The 18,844-nt window shown below is 42.9% G+C and overlaps 1 non-coding gene across 1 annotated transcript; it reads left to right on the top strand.

Moving 5' to 3' along the window:
- Positions 1-522: 522 nt before the first annotated feature.
- Positions 523-596, top strand: TRNAR-UCU (transfer RNA arginine (anticodon UCU)). Its single transcript has one exon. It is a non-coding gene; the product is annotated as a tRNA-Arg (tRNA).
- The last annotated feature ends 18,248 nt before the right edge of the window (positions 597-18,844 follow it).

Consider the following 18,844-nt stretch of genomic DNA (forward strand, 5'->3'; position numbering starts at 1 on the left):
GTCTTTGCTGCCGTTCACACTGTTTCTTTACGGAGGCAGCTTCTTTGTCTCGGGGATCGAGGGTTTTCCTAAATCTCCCAGCTTTGCCCAGCCCCTGTCTGAGAATAGCTGGACTGGGATGAAACCACAGTGAGGGAGACGGGTGGAGGTAGGGCAGGCTTCGGGTTTCTCTCCTGGACTGGGTGCACTCTGCTTAATTAGCATGAGAATGGAAAGACGTTCTCCCTACCTCCCTTAGGGATGGGGAGGAACTGAAGAGCAAATACTCACGCTCTGTCCTACTCCATCAGAGATTCTGGGACTGGGGAAATGACCACTTTCACATTCCTCCGATCCTCTGCGGACCCCAGGACCCACGGTACTGAGAAAAGCTTTGATGGAGCCGGCTGGTGGATCTCCACTCCAGATTTTCCAGCTGTCCCTGTCCCCCCACCGCTCAGAGAGCAGGATGCTGAGATGGCTCGGTGATGCAGAAGGTATGTGCTTTTTCAGTTCTGGTGCTGATGCTGTGTGTGTGGTGAGGTCTCTGTGGCGCAATGGACGAGCGCGCTGGACTTCTAATCCAGAGGTTCCGGGTTCGAGTCCCGGCAGAGATGGTCACCTGGCAGGTACCTCTTTTATTTTATATGCTGTCATGCTAGGTTGATAGTTATATTTATTCCTCCCTGGGGGCTCTGGGAAGAGAAAGAAAACCCCTTTCCTTGGGAATCCTGGACGTCCCCTCGTTTTCGTCTCCTCCCTCTTTGTTCTTTCCCTGTTTCTCCCTTATTAATTTTCTATTGTCTAGCGAAGGCTCAGATGCCTGCTACATCTCTCTGCTTAGCCTGACACAGCCTTTGAATCCTTTGCTTCGCAGAAAAATCACTGGCAAAGAGTGAGCGGGATGCCTGGCCATAGGTTTTGAAACCACTATGGCTCCATTCCTTTACCTCTGAGCACATGAAAAGGCAGACCATCCCATATGCTGATAAGGAAAAGTCCAGTTGTCCTCGAAGGTAACACTCACCTTGACCAAGATGGGTCAGGAGGTGGATGGGGTCCCGTAGAGGGTGAGGACCTGTGCTGTCTTTGTCGGCTATCCTTTTGTATTCCAAAGGATAGGCTTTTTGTGTGTGTGCTAGAGCTCATCACTCACTTCCTCATCTACAAGGTGAGATGTAATCATTGTTCTTCGTCTCAGTGGAATAAACTACACAGCAGCACGCTAATTATCAGCAGGAGATGAACTTGTCCCCAGAAAGTCAAGGTCTTATACTTCAGTGGTCTTGACTGAAAAGTTCGCAGCCTTTCCTGCTTGCCGAACAGGCTTTGAGGTTGGTATCAGAATGTTCTTTTCATAATTCTTGGTTTCCAGCAAGCAGTTTTCTCACCAACTCTCTCATCCTGCATGCACTTCAGCTCTCTTTCCCTGTTTCATCTAATGGGCCATATTCAGGAAGATTGGGAGCTTGGTCGAATTGGTTTTCTATTTTGGGCTGGTCTGGCTCTCTCCATTTCATATCGCAGCCTCTAGTCTGTTAGCTAGAGGGAACTGCCTGAGCCGGGAACTGACCTCCACCTCAGGTGAACTCAGGAAACTTGAGGAGACTCACCTCTCCTCCTGACTGCTGGGGAGTCAGCATGTCTCCAACCCAGAGCTCTGGACAGGTGACCAGAGGACACAGCCAGCTGTCACTTGTGCTCTGAAGAAGCTGGGGTGGGGTGAGATAGGAGAATCCAATCCATGCTAAGAAGTGGGGAATTGATACGGCAGGCAGGAGGACTCTGGAAGGAGACTGATTTTTTTTTTTTTTTTTTTTTTTAGCTTGGGGACTTGTGTGTGTTTGCAGCAAGCTGAAACTCCTGAAATTCTTTGGAAGTTAGTCTGGTACTTTTAAAGGGACTTAGGAATCTTGCAATAAGAACCAACACAGCTTTACCTTCCTGAGTTACTTTGATGGAACACCAGTTCTGATATTAACTCTTTCCTGACAGTCCAATGGATATGGCCTTTGGACCTGAAATCTCTGTACAGCCCTTCTGGAGCCTTTTATTTTTAACTCAGTTTATCCTAGATCTTTTTGCTTTAAGGTCAGGCCTGAAAGGAAAAATTGGTCTGTGTGTGTGGATGGGGGCTTGGGGGGTTGTAGGGAGGGAGTTTACAGAAGAGGCATTTCAGGGTTTTCAGCCATAATCCAGAATACTACCTACATCTTTCTAGTCCACTCCTCTTCTGCATCATTCTATTGTAATGGTGCTGCTGAGTGCCAACAGTTTCTAGCACTGTGAAAGTTTGGGACCAGGGGATACAGTCATCATGGCTCACTCTAAGCTTTTCTCGATTCTGGAAGCTCTCTATGAATGTATTCTTTATGAAATGTCGTCTTTATGAAATTGTGGGAGCTGGGATGGGATGTGTGCCCAAGTAGGCAGTGAATTGAGATTCGTTCAAGTGCTTTATCAGGGTGCAATGTAGCCAGCTCCTCAGGTCAAGTTCTATATCAGTGAGAATTTAACTCCACAGATAATCCCCCAAACCTGATTGTAGCTAGACAATGGTTTCCATTTTCTAACTTGGAATCAGGAGATACTGGTTTAAGTTGCAGCTTTGGCAAGTTTCCAAGCCTCTCTGATCTTTAACTTGCTTATTTATTAAAACAAAATTGTACTGTCCATCTTCCAAATGTGAAAATGAATGAGAAAGTCCATTGTACAGCTCTGTATAGCTCTGTAGAGCTGTGTACAAGTGTATAGGTTTTGTTAGTTTGAAGGTTGCTTTTGTTTCACTCCTCAGCATGAAGAAAAGGTGCCTGGCCAGACAGTAGGGGAATGAAAGGCCCTGAATGATCAGCTGCTGCCTGGAACCTCCAGGGTGGCTGTATGCCACCAGCTGGGGCTGGTACTAACCTGTGCTACCCTAACAAAGAAGATGGAATGGGCTTTCTAGCTGGTGGAGTCCTTCAGAGGGCAGATGGCCCCTGTGTGCCTTATGTAGGTGACTTCATCTCAGCCAGGTAGGTAGAGGTCCCTGCTGGTTACTCCACTGAAGGGAACTAAAAGCTTCCACTTATTTAGGCATCACCCAGCTTTTAGCTCTCTCAGTCTCTGAGGGGTGATGTTTTGGGAATTTGTAGAAGAACATCACCAGGACCAGTGGCAAGATTTTCCAAACTGGTAAAAGTTCTTATATCCGTGCTAGCAACATTTTTCTTAACACAAGAGAGAGAATTTTAAATTTATGAAGTGTCATAAGTATTGCATTTTAAAGATACTCAATATAAAATAGAAATAGATAGATTAAAAAAAAATAAAGTCACTTCACTGTAGGACTCAAATGGTTCACAGGTGCTGAAAATGACCATTAATTACAAACTGTGCAGACAGGATATGTCTTATTTATTATTGTGTTCTCACCGCTTGAAATATGGTCAGCATTTGATGGATATGTTTGAAAGAATTAATGCTGACTTAGATTGGCTGTAAATTATGTAGATAAAAAAGAGAAAGAGCCATAGCTCCTAGGGATCAGGAACACAGGCAATGTCTTCTTGCATTAATTCATCCACTTTACAAATATTTATCAAGCACCCACTTTATGCCCCTTTCCAGGCACAGGGATCCAAAACAGCATTTCCCACTTCCCTCATGGAGTGCATATTTCTGTGACAGAGACAAGGATTAGGTAGGTAAATAATATTATGGTAGAATTGCAGGTAGAGATACCTGCTGGAGGAATCGATGATAAAAGAGTGATGTGAAGCCTGATGGTCCCGGAAGACTTTCCCAGGAGGTGGCATGTGAGTGGAGAGTAAATGAAGCAAGAGAGCTCCATGAAATCCAGATGATGGGCGTTCCAAACAGAGACAGAAAGAGCAGAGAGCCTGGGGTGGGCATGAGCTTGGTGACTTGGAGGGAAAGCACAGGGGTTAGTGTGGCTGGAGCGGAGACAGTGATGAACAGAGTCAAGCTCAGAGATTAATATGGGGCATGTTGGAACTGCCCTAGCAGTGCAGAGGTTAAGATTCCATGCTTCTAATAAAGGGGCATGGGCTCAATCCCTGATTGGGGAACTAAGATCCCACATGCCATGGTAGTGTGGTTAAAAAAAAAAAAATACGGGGCACGTCATACAGCATAATGTACTCAACCCCATCACAGCCAACTCTGCCTTGTGTGTTAAGTCTAGTATCTCCTCACTTTTCCTTTACTATCCTGAAATGAAGTTTATAGGTAATACAACTTATAAGTATAATTAAAACAAATCAATAAAATTCCTTTTTTTGAAATATAAGGAAATATAATAAACGCTATGTATTTTAATACATAAATACCACACTAGCAGTCTTATACCTATATGAAGAATCACCTCCAATGCAATAACTATAGATGCAGATATGCGAAAAAAGTGCAGGTGTATTATATATCACAAAGAATATCAATCATCAGCAGTGTTGTGATTTTCCAAACTGGTCCACACTTGTTGATAAATTTATGATCAAAATAAATTAAATATTCTTGCAAAGCATGCACCATTTTGCATTCCTGAATATTTTAGGAAATTTTAAACTATGCAGAAAATTGTATTTATATGGAAAAATGAGATAGACTTTAGGTCCAGATACCAGCAACTAGCCTTTCAGTAGGTCATTCAAAAGAAGTGCACCACGTGGGGCAGGTCTTCTTTGTGTGAGATTCATCTACATATTGCAGGACACACGAACTCCAGGTCCCCTTCCTCTCTGTAGCTAGCAGTGGTCCGCAATCATTACAGAAATAAAGCAAAAAAAAAAAAAAAAAAACTCCACCAGATTTTCAAATCACTACCTCAGGGCTATTGCAGACCAAGTGGTAAGTCTTGTAGATCAAGCTTTCCTTCATGCTAATGAAAAGTCATTGGTGGGTTTGAGCAGAGGAGTGGTGGAATCTGATTTATTTGTTAAAGGGTTAATTTTGACTGTTGGTAAAGAATAGCCTGTGTTGGGGAGAAGGGAACGTTTTCTGGTCTGCTGGACACAACACCTTTTAGAAGCAGCTGGGTGTGGCACTGTGGTTCCCAAGTGACACCACTAGAAATGGAGGGTTTTATAACAATGTCCCCCTACAAAAGTGATCTGTCATTTCTGGAGAGCTAGCCTGGCACGGATCAGTTATATTTTGTCTAGAACTAGTTAGTTTATTGTCTTTACAATGATTCCACTTACTAGCAAAACTGTTCATTTTCGTTTGCATTTAAAAGCCATAGGAAATGGAACCTACTCTCCTAAACATGATTTCAGTGTTTATGTCTTTTTTCAGTTCCTATGAATTGTAATGGAACACAACGTCTTTAAACTTCTTTGTGTCCTTCTTGGAAGATGTATCTTTTTGCTTCTGTAATGTAATGTTGTCCTATGATGGTTCTACTGAGAGAATGGACGGTGGGTGAGACACAGAGTCTTACAATACGAGAAGCTGGAAACACAAGTATAGCAGAGGAAACAACTGTTTGGGGACGACACGGACCTGGGTCTGCATCAGCGGTGTTGCTGTATACTTGTGTAACTTTGGGCATGCACTAGGTTTCTTGAGCCTTGGTTTCCTCTTCTAGAAGAGCCAACTAATATCTAGAATTAAATAAGGTAAAATGGAAAAGGGTCTGGATAGGTAGATCCATAATAGGTGCAGAAACAAACACTAGCTTCCTTTGTTTACAGATGGTTTGTCCAACCAGTCTTCTTCAGATTGAGCATTTCAAGCTAGTTTCTTGGAGATTGTGTGTGAGGCTCTGGGGGACTTAGCCATGGACCACATGTTTCAAGGTATGGCGATACCTTGAAAATGCTTGGGCATAGTGGAGTGCTAGAAGGAGTAAGAAATGCATGATGCATCTTACAGTAGTCACCACCAAGAGGACTGTCTCCTGTGCTCATTAGGAAGCTCTGGACTTCTCTCGGGCTCTGAGCATAGAAGCCTGCAGGAATCATTAGTCCTGTTCTGGGAACAAGGTTTCACAGGCCCCATGGGGAGGGTCACATGAAGTCTTTTCAACTAGGAGAAATGCTGGGCTTTAAAGCCAAGTATGAGCACCAGGGTGTCCAGAGAACAGACAGATTCCTGGGGAGCTGGGAGGAGATAGGGGCCCAGAGGTTGGCTGCTGTGTTTCTGGCCAGGGCACTTTCTGGGAGTTGCCTGCCATGGACCCAGCCCAGTCCTGAGTTTTGGAGGAGCATCATCTGGGAATTGCTAACAGCCTATAATAATCTTCTTTTTGCTACATCTATAGTCCACTTTTGAGGAGGGTCATGGTGCCATCCAAAATAGCAGATAATTTAGCACCAATTATACCTATTTTGAAGGAATATGAATCTTATTTTCTTTTCTAATTATGTACAAACTTCCAACAGTACTTTAACATTTTTTTTTTTACTTAACTGTGCCCCTAACAGTGGAGGAGAGTGATTTTTTTACCCCCAGATGTCAGGAAGCAGAGACTAAAGTGGTTTTTGACAAGTACAATATTTCTTTGAAGTCTTATGCTTTATGCTATATTTTAGTACAGTTTGGGGGTTCTGCTTCATTATATCTGCATTTTTAGGTACATAAATAATTATCTGGCTGCAAACTTTACAGTAAAAATAGTGCTTGGCATGTCCCGCATATGAGTATCTGGTATATACTAGTTATAAAAGCACAGAAATATATTAATATTAAAAGTGAGTTTGTGACCCCTGAGTATTGACGCAGAGATGCCGGGGGAGGCAGCTTGGAGACAGGTTAAGTATACAGAAAACTGACAGAGAATGAACATTCATTCAGTTACTCATTCAACAAATACTTAGCACCTACTGTGTGCTAAGCATTGAACTAGGTGCTGGCGGGATACAAGGATGAACAAAGAGAGGCACAGATTATCACGCAAATACATTGTAGAATTGCAACTACGAATGAAAGGGCAGACGACAGAGGGGAGGACGTTTATGATAGAGGGAGCTGACCTCCTTGGAGGGGCCAAGGAAAGCTTCTTCCAGGAAATGTCTCTTGACTTGACTCTGAAGATCAGTAGGAAATAACCAGGCAGAGAATGAAGGAAAGGGCTTTCCAGACAGAGGAACAGGGAGCACAGAGGTCTCAGGGTGGGAGAGAGAATAAATGGCTAAAAAGTGAGTGTGGTTTGACTTCAGAGAGGCAGGCAGAAAGAGGCATGAAATGAAACTGGAGACAGACAGGAAGCTGACCCACAGGGCTTTGTCATGACTGTAGGGGTTTTGTCTTCATCCGAAAAACAGGCGAAACCACTGAAGGGTTTTAAGCCAAAGAATAACGTGATTAGCTTTGCATTTTAGAATGATTGCCCCAGCTGCTGTTCAGAGGACAGGGTGGAAAGGTGCCAAGGCAGACACTGGAGCTGAATAGCAGTTCAGTAGTCGTTGTGAGAAGTGAGGTTAGCTTGGATTGGGCGGCGGTGGTGGTGGTGTAGTTAGAGGAAAGTAGATGGGTTTTAGAGATATTTATGAGCAAAAATGTGCAGGATTTGGTAGTAGATTGGCAATGGTACAAAAGAAGGAGCTGTCAAATGTGACTCCAAGATTTCTGGCTTGCCTACTATTGACCAAGACAGGAAAACCCTGCAAGAAGGCCAGGTTTGGGGTAGGTGAGCTCAGCGCTGAGCTTCTAACTTTGAGGTTCTTTGAAGCTGAGAGCTGGGTCAGGGTCTGAATCAATGATTTAATTTTGGGAGTCATCTGCATGTTGGAATTTGAAGCCAAAAGTGTGAATGAGATCACACAAGAGAAAGAGTAGGGTGAGAAGGACCTAAGAATGAGCTAAGAAAAACTCTACTGTTTAATGGCACAGTAGAAAAAGAGAGAAGCAATGGCAAGGGAAGTGGGAGGGAAACCAGAATATCATTTCTGAATTCAAAGGAAGGGAGCATTTAAGAAGGGACTTGATTGAGTACCACGTGCCACTGCAGAGCCAAGAATAAGCAGAACTAAACTTATCCGTTAGAGTAAGATATGTGAAAGCCGGTGGCAGTTTTTTTTTTTTTTTTCACTTTCTATGGAGTAAAAGGGCGAGAAACCAGATTGGGGTGCAGAGGGAAGGGGAGGGGAGGACGAGGGGAGAACACAGAAAGGCTACTCTTAGCAGTCTGGCTGAGAAGGGATGAAGGAAGGCTGGTGAGCTGGAAGGCAGGAAGAGCCAAACAAGAGTGTCTTTTTTGTTTTTTCCTTTTAAAACGTTTCACTTTGGAAAACTTCAAATGTAAATAAATTCAACAGAGTAGTATTATGAACCTTCATGTACCCATCACTTGGTTTCAGCAATGATTAACTCACGGTCAAACTTGTACCTACACGTCCACCCGTTTTATTTGTGTTGTCAGTGGGAGAGACTTGAGTGGTTTGAAAAACCCCTGGGGAAGAAATTACTGAGAAGGAGAATCTGAATAGTCAAGAGAAAGAAATAGAGAAGAAAAGCATGAATGATGCTTAGGGTTTCGGAGAAAGTGGGAGGGGCATGGGATGCAGAGCATGCTAAAAGGGAGTCACTTTGGTGCCTGGAGAGCCGCCTTCTGTCTTGCTGAAGGAAGGAAGGAGGGCAAGGGGGTACGATGGGTGTAGATGCAGATTTGCTTGTTGGCGTCTGGAAGATAAGACAGTTTGACCTGCTGATGGACGTGGCTCCTCCTCCTCCTCTTCCTCCTCCATTTAAAGGAAGTTCTTCTTTTAAAGGAAGTGATCATGCCATCTTCTGAGAGTAACTGGGAGAAAGAGGATGTTGGTGTTTAAAGAGAGCATAGAAATCTGGGTTAGTTATTGTGGAGAGAGAGAATGGTGATATGGCAGGGAAGTGTGGCATATTCACTAGATGGTATTAAAGGACCAATCTGAAGGAGATAGACTGGCTCTGAGAAAGAGACCCAATTTCACATACATATGTATGTATATTTGCATGTCTGGCTTGTTAATGTGAGCCTTCATTATGTGCTGTTACTCTAGTCCCCAGTGGAAGAATGTGTTTAGGTGCAACGTATTTACGTGTTTCACGGAGTGCATGGACTCCACAATCTCCTGAGTGTGTAAGTAGAATATATAAAAGGAAGTGACTTTAATTCTTAAAATGTAGGTGTGTCTAACCTGGAGAAGGAAATGGCAACCCACTCCAGTATTCTTGCCTGGAGAATCCCATGGACAGAGGGGCCTGGCGGGCTACAGTCCGTGGGGTCGGAAAGACTGAGGGACTAAGCACAGCATAGGTGTGCCTAACAGCACACTGGAGCTTGTGTTTCACATTAATTGGTTCAGGGCGCCACCTGCTGGAAATCTTACTTAGCAATACCACCCTGGGTTTTCTGATGCAAAATCTAAAATCTTTTTCCTCTGAAGTCCGTGTTCTTGCATACAACATTTCCCTTATGACATGTGAGCTTCATTTCTTATATACTCTTTTATCTGTGTGTCGTCACAGACATTAAACTATGTTCTTTTCTGACTTGATTTTGGTCAAAGATCACATCTATCCCATTTCAGCGCATGTGTTGTCTGTAAATCTCATCCATGATCCATATACAAAACAAGAGAAATAAAATGTCAGACTTATCTGAAACGGCATGAGTGAGGAGTGGATTATTGGTTAAAGGTGTATAAAGCATAAGAGATAGAGTCCAATTTTATCCAGCTTAAGAGATGTCTTATTTAGTAATCCCGCAAATTCAGATGTTGTCCATAGTTTCCTATCACAAATTCTTCTCTTCAAGGTTCTTAAAGTAAAATATGTATTTCTCCATAGTTTCCCAAGTGACCCCTCAGGAAACCAGTCTGCTATAAAGTATCCTTTTTGGTCTGTCTTAATCTGAGTACATTATGATTCAAAACTTTTCTCCAAGATCTTTAGGTAACACCATTAAACTGTTTCTAGGTTTTTGTCAAATAATTCTTTTCCTTTGAATTAAATTACTCTATGGGAGAGTTCTGGGATGAATCACTCTTTTTTATTAGTTTTTTAAAAAATTTCTATTTCATTTTAAATTGGAGGATAATTATTTTACAGTCTCATCAACAGGAATCAGCCACAGGCATACACATGTCCCGTCCTTCTTAAGCCTCCTACGTCTCCATCCCACCCCTGTAGGTTGTCACAGAGCTGGCTTTGGCTTCTTTGCATCATACAGCACATTCCCACTGGCTATCTGTTTCACATGTGGAAATGTATATGTTTCAGTACTACTCTCTCAAGTCATCCCACTCTCTCCCTCCTCCACTGTGAACAAAAGTCCGTTCTTTACGGCTGAGTCTGCTTTGCTGCCCTGCAAACAGGCTCATCCCTGCCATCTTTCTAGACTCCATATATACGCATTAGTATACTAGAGTTGTCTTTCTCCTTCTGACTTACTTCCCTCTGTATAGTAGGCCCTAGGTTCATCCACCGCATTAGCACAGACTCAGATGTGTTCCTTGTGTAGTTGAGTGATATTCCATTGAGTATATGTACCACATTTTCTTTATCCATTCTCTGTCAGAGAACATCTAGGTTGCTTCCATGTCTTCACTATTGTAAATAGCTGCAATGAGCTTGTGCTTCAGTGAACATTGGGGTACATGTGTCTTTTTCAATTATGGTTTCCTGAGAGTGTATGCCCAGTAGTGGGATTTCTGGGTCATATGGTAGTATTATTCCTAGTTCTTAAAGGAGTCTTCATACTGTACTCCACAGTGGCCGTATCGATTTGCATTTCCACTAACAATGCAAGAGGGGTCCCTTTTCTCTCCACCCTTCCAGCGATGGATAAATCACTCTTAATTGCTTCTTCTCCTTTAATTCAGTCAACTCTTAATTATGGTCATTTTTTTCATATACAAATAATCATGATTCACAGGGAATTTAGAGAAATGCCAGTATAAAGTACTGAGTTATTCACAAGAAAAGCAGCATTTGTTCATTTACTCAGCCAGTCCTCATTAAGTGCTTACTGTGTGCCAGGAACTTGGGGGAGGTAATGCGGGAATGTGGGGTACAGGACAGACATGATTCCGATCCTTAGAGAGCTCGCTGTACAGTGTGGAAGGCAGACATTGATTATAGCATCCCGGCATGTTCTGGTGAGCCCTCTGCTAAAATACATACAGAGAATGTCATGAAATATCTGGAAGGCTGAGAGTCATGGAAGTCTCCCTTGAAGAAGTGGTATGAAGCCATGGAGGAGAGGGAGAACAAAAAATACTCCAAGAAGGCTATAGGATAAGAGCCAAATGCTGAGAGCCAGATTATGGAGGGGCTGATAAATCTTTCTAAGAAGTTCGGATTTTATTATAAGAACAGATACCGGCAATGAAAAATGTTAACAGTTTGTGTATGAATGGCAGCAGGGGTGGCCACACTCAGATTTGTATTTTAGAAAAATTATTCTAGCTGAAGTTTGGAGAAGGTCTGGAGGGAAAACCCTGACAGGACATAAGTTTCGAGGTATGTGTGATGTGGCATTGGCTTACGTTAGGGCAGTGGAGAAGGAGACAAGTGAGTGAACGTGAGAGATATTTAAGATGTTGAACAGATTAAAACTTGGTGGAAATTGGTTGTAAGGCGTCAAAGGAAGAGACGAGCCCAGAATGGCTGCTAGCTCTCTGGCTTGAACAAAAGGAGGCGCCCCTTCATGAGATAGCAAGTGCTAGACGAGATGTAGACTCTCAAGGCCAGAGAAGCTGAGTATTGCCCCTTGGACACGTTGAATTTGAGGTGTCTAAGGTGTATTGGTAGATATGTCTAGTGAATGACTAGACATATGAGCCTGGAGCACTGGGGAGGAATCTGGGCTGGAGATACAAGTCAGGATAATCAGCCTGTTGAGAGTAGATTGATGTTGTGGAAGTGGTCAGTACCTCACCAAACATAAAGAAGAGAAGAATGACTAAGAAGCCCTGAAGAACACATCTTTTAAGGAATCATAAAAAGAGGAGGAAGCCAGCACAGAAGACCAGCCAGAGAGGCTGGGAGACAACCAGGAGGGCCAGTGCCAGAGCCAATGGTAAGAAGCTTTCAGAAAAAAAAGAAAAAAAAAAGAAATGTGCAACAGAGGCCAAAATTGCTGATAACGGATGTTTTTCTTTAGGATTTAGTGACATGTGGCCTTGTCCAGTGCAATTCCAGTGAAGGGACACAGTCAATTTCAGTGAGTTCACACACAAGTAAGGGATGGGGAAGTGGGGGCAGTGAGTGTAGAAAGTGAAAATATCTGTTGTAAACTGGAGTTTAGGGACGCAGTGGGAACTGGCAGGAGAAGTATGGTTAGGGAGAAATACTGTTGTTGCTTGCTCTTTGGAAAGAAAAGGGTTGAGAATGGTTCAGTGTTCACAGAAATTATCCCATAAAGAAAGAAAGCCTGAAGGAGACAAGAGAGGAAGTATTCACTTGATAGTTTAGTCCCTAAGAAGGCAGCCAGAGATAATAAATGCATAAATAAATAATTCACTGCACCCCTTTTGTGTGTACAGAAACTGTCTTAGGAGCATTATCTCATTTGACTCTTATGCAGCCTCTCTGAGAAGTTCTATTATTAGCCCATTTCTTCGAGATGTGGACACTGAGGCACAGATAGGTACCAAGGCCATGCAGTACATGGTGGGGCTGGGATTCATATTGGGGTATGTGACTTGAGACTTGTACCCTTGATCACAAGGCCTTGTTGTGGGATCCACAGTCTAGCTGGAGACGTAAATGGGAGGTGTCCACCCCTGCTCTTGTAAGAGGTCTGGGAAGGAGGGGCTGGTCTGGATGCAGACAGGTGTCAGATTTGTTGGCATTATTAATTTCTTAGGGATGCCAGGACAAATTACCCCACTCTGGGTGGTGTCGGAGAAGGCAATGGCACCCCACTCCAGTACTCTTGTCTGGAAAATCCCATGGATGAAGGAGCCTGGTGGGCTGCAGCCCATGGGGTCGCTAAGAGTCGGACACAACTGAGCAACTTCACTTTCACTTTTCACTTTCATGCATTGAAGAAGGAAATGGCACCCCACTCCAGTACTCTTGCCTGGAAAATCCCATGGATGAAGGAGCCTGGTGGGCTGCAGCCCATGGGGTCGCTAAGAGTCGGACACGACTGAGCAACTTCACTTTCACTTTTCACTTTCATGCATTGGAGAAGGAAATGGCACCCCACTCCAGTACTCTTGCCTGGAAAATCCCATGGATGAAGGAGCCTGGTGGGCTGCAGCCCATGGGGTCGCTAAGAGTCGGACACGACTTCACTTTCACTTTCACTTTTCACTTTCATGCATTGGAGAAGGAAATGGCACCCCACTCCAGTACTCTTGCCTGGAGAATCCCATGGATGAAGGAGCCTGGTGGACTACAGCCCATGGGGTCGCTAAGAGTCGGACACGACTTCACTTTCACTTTCACTTTTCACTTTCATGCATTGGAGAAGGAAATGGCAACCCACTCCAGTGTTCTTGCCTGGAGAATCCCAGGGATGGGGGAGCCTGGTGGGCTGCCGTCTATGGGGTCACACAGAGTCGGACACGACTGAAGCGACTTAGCAGCAGCAGCATCTGCTCTCCCTCCCTCTGAAGGGGTCCCTTGTCTGGGGCTGCATACCTCCGGTCTCTGCCTCTGTCTTCACTTAGCTGGCTTCTCTGTGTCTCAGAACTCTTTCTGCCTTTCTTTTATCAAGAGACCTGTCGTTGAATGTAGGGCTCACCTCAAACCCAGGATGATCTCATCTGGAGACTCTTGGTTACATCTGCAATGATTCTTTTTCCAATTAAGTTCACAGATTTTGAGGGTTAGGATCTGGACATATTTTGGAGGGGGAGGGGGTACTATTCAACCCACTGCAGTTAGAAAGATGAAGGAGTTTCTGTCTGATGGATCCCTGTATTTTATGGAATAGAGTATGAGTACTTTTCTGAGAGTGAACTCAGAAGTAGAGGGGTCAAGTATCTGAGGAGTGAAGAAATCTGGCAGTGATTATTATTGAAATGTGGAGAGTCGACTGAATAGGAAACACAATATGTTTGTGGAGCAGCGTGAAGAATGCAGATAAAGTTTGTTATCATTAATTTATAGCTGTGTGATTTTCTCTAACAGCAATTTGCAGCCGGGTACATGCATGGAGAAAGCTGACAGATGAAATGGCAGGAGTTACAGTCAACAGGGAGGGGCACAGATGGGGGGGAAGCAGGACAGAGGAGGAGGTTTAGGGTACTGGCGGGGCGGGGGGTGGGGGGTGGGGGGGTTCTGTCCATAGGAGCAAACCTGGCTCTGTATGGAAACAATGTCCGAGGAGGACTAAGGATGGGTCAAAAGGCAGGTGAAACCCTGAGAGCAATTCAGTGAACTATCTATGGTGCTACAAGGTTATTCTCAGAGTGAGTGTGGAGTATTTGATTGCATTGGTTTACATGAGGAAAAGGATCTGGTTGCAGTAGAGGCGAAAGAAGGTTAATGGAAATGGACAAGTCAAGAGAGAAGGCAGGGATATAACAAAACAGAAGCAGATTCAAGGTCGTAGAGAACAGTGGTTACCAGGGAGAAAGGTGAAAGAGAGGTAAGGGATTAAGGGGTACAAACTACTGTGTATAAAATAAATAAGTTTTAAGGATATGTTGTGCATCGCGGGGAATATAGCCAGTGTTTTATCGTAAGTCTAAGTGAAGTATAATCTATAAAAATACTGAATGATTATATTGCACACCTGAAACTGATATAATGTTATAAATCAACTATGCTTCAATTATTTTTGAAAAAAAGAGAAGGCAAGATTCAGGACAGGCCACCCATGTGAACACTGAGTTACACAGAAGAATGACAGGACCTGGGTGGCAAATGCTGCTGATGGTGTGATGTTTGACCTGGGACTCAGTGGTTGGAAGAGGCTATTAAGGTGGGTGTGGCTCCCTTGGAATGACACTGGATGCTGTGTTAGTGAAGATTCTAAGAGGAACAGAACCAACAGAGACAGAGAAAGTGTGTGTGTGTGTGTGTGTGTGTGTGTATGTGTGTGTGTTTACAGAGAGGGAGGGAGACAGAGAGTTACTTATTGATTTATTATTAAGAACTTATGTGATTGTGGAGGCTGAGAAATTCAGACGAAGGAGAATAGATAATATAGTTCCATTCCAAGGCAGGAGAAGACTGATGTTCTAGCTTGAAGACGGTCAGGTGGAGAAGAATTGTTTCTTAGCCTTTTATTCTACTCAGGTTGTTAACAGATTGGATGGAGCCCATCACATGGGGAGGGGTAATTTGTTTTACTCAGGCTACAGATTCAAATGTTAATCTTATCCAGGACTATCCTCACAGATACACCCAGAAATGATGTTTGACCAAAGATCTGAGCACTCCCTGCCCCACTCAAGTGGATACATAAAGTTAAGCTCCCCAAACACCTTGATTACATGAATAGTCTTACTCTACTGGTCTTAGTCTTCCTGATTTTAAATGAGGGGTAAAGAAAATCATTCCTAAAGGTCCCTTTAATTTTAACTTTCATGTTTTGCAGTATAATTTCAAACCCTTAGGGTGGGAAGAAAGCGTTAGTCGCTCAGTCATGTCCAACTCATTGTGACTCCATGGACTGTAGCCCATCAGGCTCCTCTGTCCATGGAATTCTCCAGGCAAGAATACCGGAGTGGGTAACCATTCTCTTCTCCAGGGGATCTTTCTGACCCAGGAATTGAACTTGGGTCTCCTGCATTGTAGGTAGATTCTATACCATCTGAGCCACCAGGGATATCCTGGTAGAAGGGTGGAAAAAAACATCACGTTAAAATTCTCCTTAATTAAACATAACCCAGAAATGACTCCTGTGAATCCACAGATCTTAGAAACTAATGATTATACTCAAATTCTGGCTAATACTCACTATTTACCTGCTTAAAAAAAACAAACACCATTTATTTATTATTGATTGCACTAGGTCTTCGTTGCTGCGTGCGGGCTTTCTTTAGTTTCTACAAGTGGGGGCTACTCTTTTTGCCGAGCACTGGCTTTTCATTGCCCTGGCTTCTTTTGGTGAAGAGCTAAGGCTGTAAGTACGCGGGTTTCAGTAGCTGTGGCTGTTAAGTTTAGTTGCTCCATGGCATGCGGAATCTCCCTGGACTAGGGATTGAACTTGTGTCCCTGCATTGGCAGACAGATTTTTATCCACTGCGCCACCAGGGAAGTCCTCTTTAAAAAACAAACAAACAAACAAACAAAAAACCCCCATAAAAGTGTCGACAAAACTTTCAACAGCACCACCACAGAAACTTCTCCTTCTTTTCCCACAGAAACCATTAACACATGGTTCCAAAATCTCCCTGGGCAACAAGAACTAGTTCTGGGTTGTTCTCTGTCTTCTGAGTGTGGATTAAGTGATATTGTGACGGGACAGCAGTCATCTCAGGCGAGTCTCTCATTTAGGTCAGTGTAGCAAACTTGCCTACAAACAATGAACTCCAAGTTGTTACCTTTGCTTGAAATCTGTGCATTTCATAGGTGGGCTGAATATTTCTTTTTAAATAGGTGTATCTGAAAATAATAAATACAGTCCTTCCTGGAAACAGAGGGTTGGGATGAGAGGATGTTTTGAAGCATAGTTCATTTGCCTAGTTTGGGGTTAAGGAAAAGAGAGTGGAAGTTCAGCCCTCAGTGTACACGCTTCTGCTGGAGGAGTTAGATAGAGAAGAATCTTCTCAGATTGGCACACTTTATCTTTACTCCACTTGGAATGCCCTTCTTCCATTTCCTCACTTGATGACTTGAAACACCCTCTGAAATGTCAGACTCCTTTAGGTGGCTTTTCTTGGCTTCCCTTCCCACCCACTCTCATCTAGATCAGGTGCCCTACCTTTGTCTGCCTGTCACCTCCTGTGTGTATGTCTGTCATGGCGGTCCCCGTGGCATATTTACTTGTCTTTTATTTCTGTCTCCCTGACATAATGGCTGACACATGAGGTGATAAATTCATTTATAGTGAAGTCATTTAATTGTGTACTTTTGATGAATTTGTCATTATCTTGCTCCCTTTGCTCTGTCTGGCAACTATTTTTTATCAGTCACTATGCTAGCAACTAGGAGCATAAGATAAACAAAACATAGGAGGTCCTGATACTTGTGAAGTGTGTATTCAGGTTGGAGAGACTGACCAAGAGGAAAGCAGTAGAAGAAAAGTAAATAAGGTAGCCACTATTTGTAATCACTGTGTCACAAAGGGAAAATGAGAGACAGACGGAGGCTGATGGGTGAAGGTACTCTGGGTAAAATGAGTAACAAGCCTCTCCCAGTAGGTGATGCAGGAGAGAAGCAGGGAGGCAAATACTTCAGGCAGAGGAAATGGCAAGAGGAGGAGCTCAGTTAAATGTGGATGGAGTAGAATGAGCCAGGCATCCTGGAAAGACATAGGAGTGAGATCACTCAGAGATGTTACCCATCGTTAAGAGTTTGGAAGGGAGGACTCGGGAGACGAGTGAGGAAGTGCTGCAGGAGCACCATCAGTGAAGGGGATGGAACTGTCTTGGAGTCATGCAAGGGCAATAAAGACGGAGAATGTAGGCTTGAGATTATATGTTACAGATAAAAATTGGTCAGGTTTTTGATAGTTTAGATGAGAATGATGAAGGAAAGAAAGGAATCAAGGATGTCTCTTACTGAAGTAATGGATTGCTGTGTACTGATTTGGGAATATTTGGAAGAAGGAGAAAGAAACAGGCTCAGGATCCTACTTTACAGCATAGGGAACTATATTAATATCCTGTGATAAACCATAATGGAAAAGAATATGAAAAAAGAGTATATATGTATGTAAAACTGAATCACTTTGCTGTAGAGCAAAAATTAGCATGACATTGTAAATCAGCCTTTGGTCACCTAATCTATGACAAAGGAGGCAAAAATATACAATGTTGAAAAGACATCCTCTTCAATAAGTGATGTTGGAAAAACTGGACAGCTACATATAAAAGAATGAAATTAGAACATTCCCTAACATCATGCACAAAAACAAACTCGAAATGGGTTAATGACCTAAGTGTGAGACCAGATACTATAAAGTCTTGGAGGAACATGTAGGCAGAACACTCTTTTACATAAATCACAGCAAGATCTTTTTTGATTCGCCTCCTAGAGTACTGAAAATAAAAACAAAAATAAACAAAAGGGACCAAATTAAACTTAAAAGCTTTTGCATAGCAAAGGAAACCATAAACAAAATGAAAAAAAAACAAACTTCCGAATGGGAAAAAACATTTGCAAATGAAGCAACCAACAAGGGGTTAATTTCCAAAATATACAAACAGTTCATGCAACTCAATATATATATACATATATACACAATCCAGTCAAAAATGAGTAGAAGGCTTAAATAGATATTTCTCCAAAGAAGACCTACAGATGGCCAACAAGTACATGAAAATATGCTAAACATCACTATTAGAGAAATGCAAATCAAAACTGCAATGAAATACCACTTCACACTGGTCAGAATGGCCATTATTAAAAATCTACAAACAATAAATGCTGGAGAGTATGTTGAGAAAAGGGAACCCTCCTACACTGTTGATGGGAATGTAAAGTAATTGGTTCAGTCACTATGGAGGACAATTTGGAGGTTCCTCAAAAAACTGAAAATAGAACTCTTATATGATCCAGGAACCCCACTTTTGGGCACATATACAGGGAGGAAACCATAATTAAAAAATGACATATGCACCCCAATGTTCTTTGCAACACTATTTACAACAGGCAGGACATGGAAGCAATCTAAATGTCCATCAAGAGAGGAATGGATAAAGAGGATGTAGTCCATATATACAGTGGAATATTACTCAACCATGAAAATGAATGAAATAGTGCTATTTAAAGAGACATGGATAGACTTAGGGACCGTCATACAGAGTGACGTAAGTCA

Source organism: Capricornis sumatraensis, chromosome 2 (genome assembly GCF_032405125.1).
Source record: "Capricornis sumatraensis isolate serow.1 chromosome 2, serow.2, whole genome shotgun sequence".
NCBI lineage: Eukaryota > Metazoa > Chordata > Mammalia > Artiodactyla > Bovidae > Capricornis > Capricornis sumatraensis.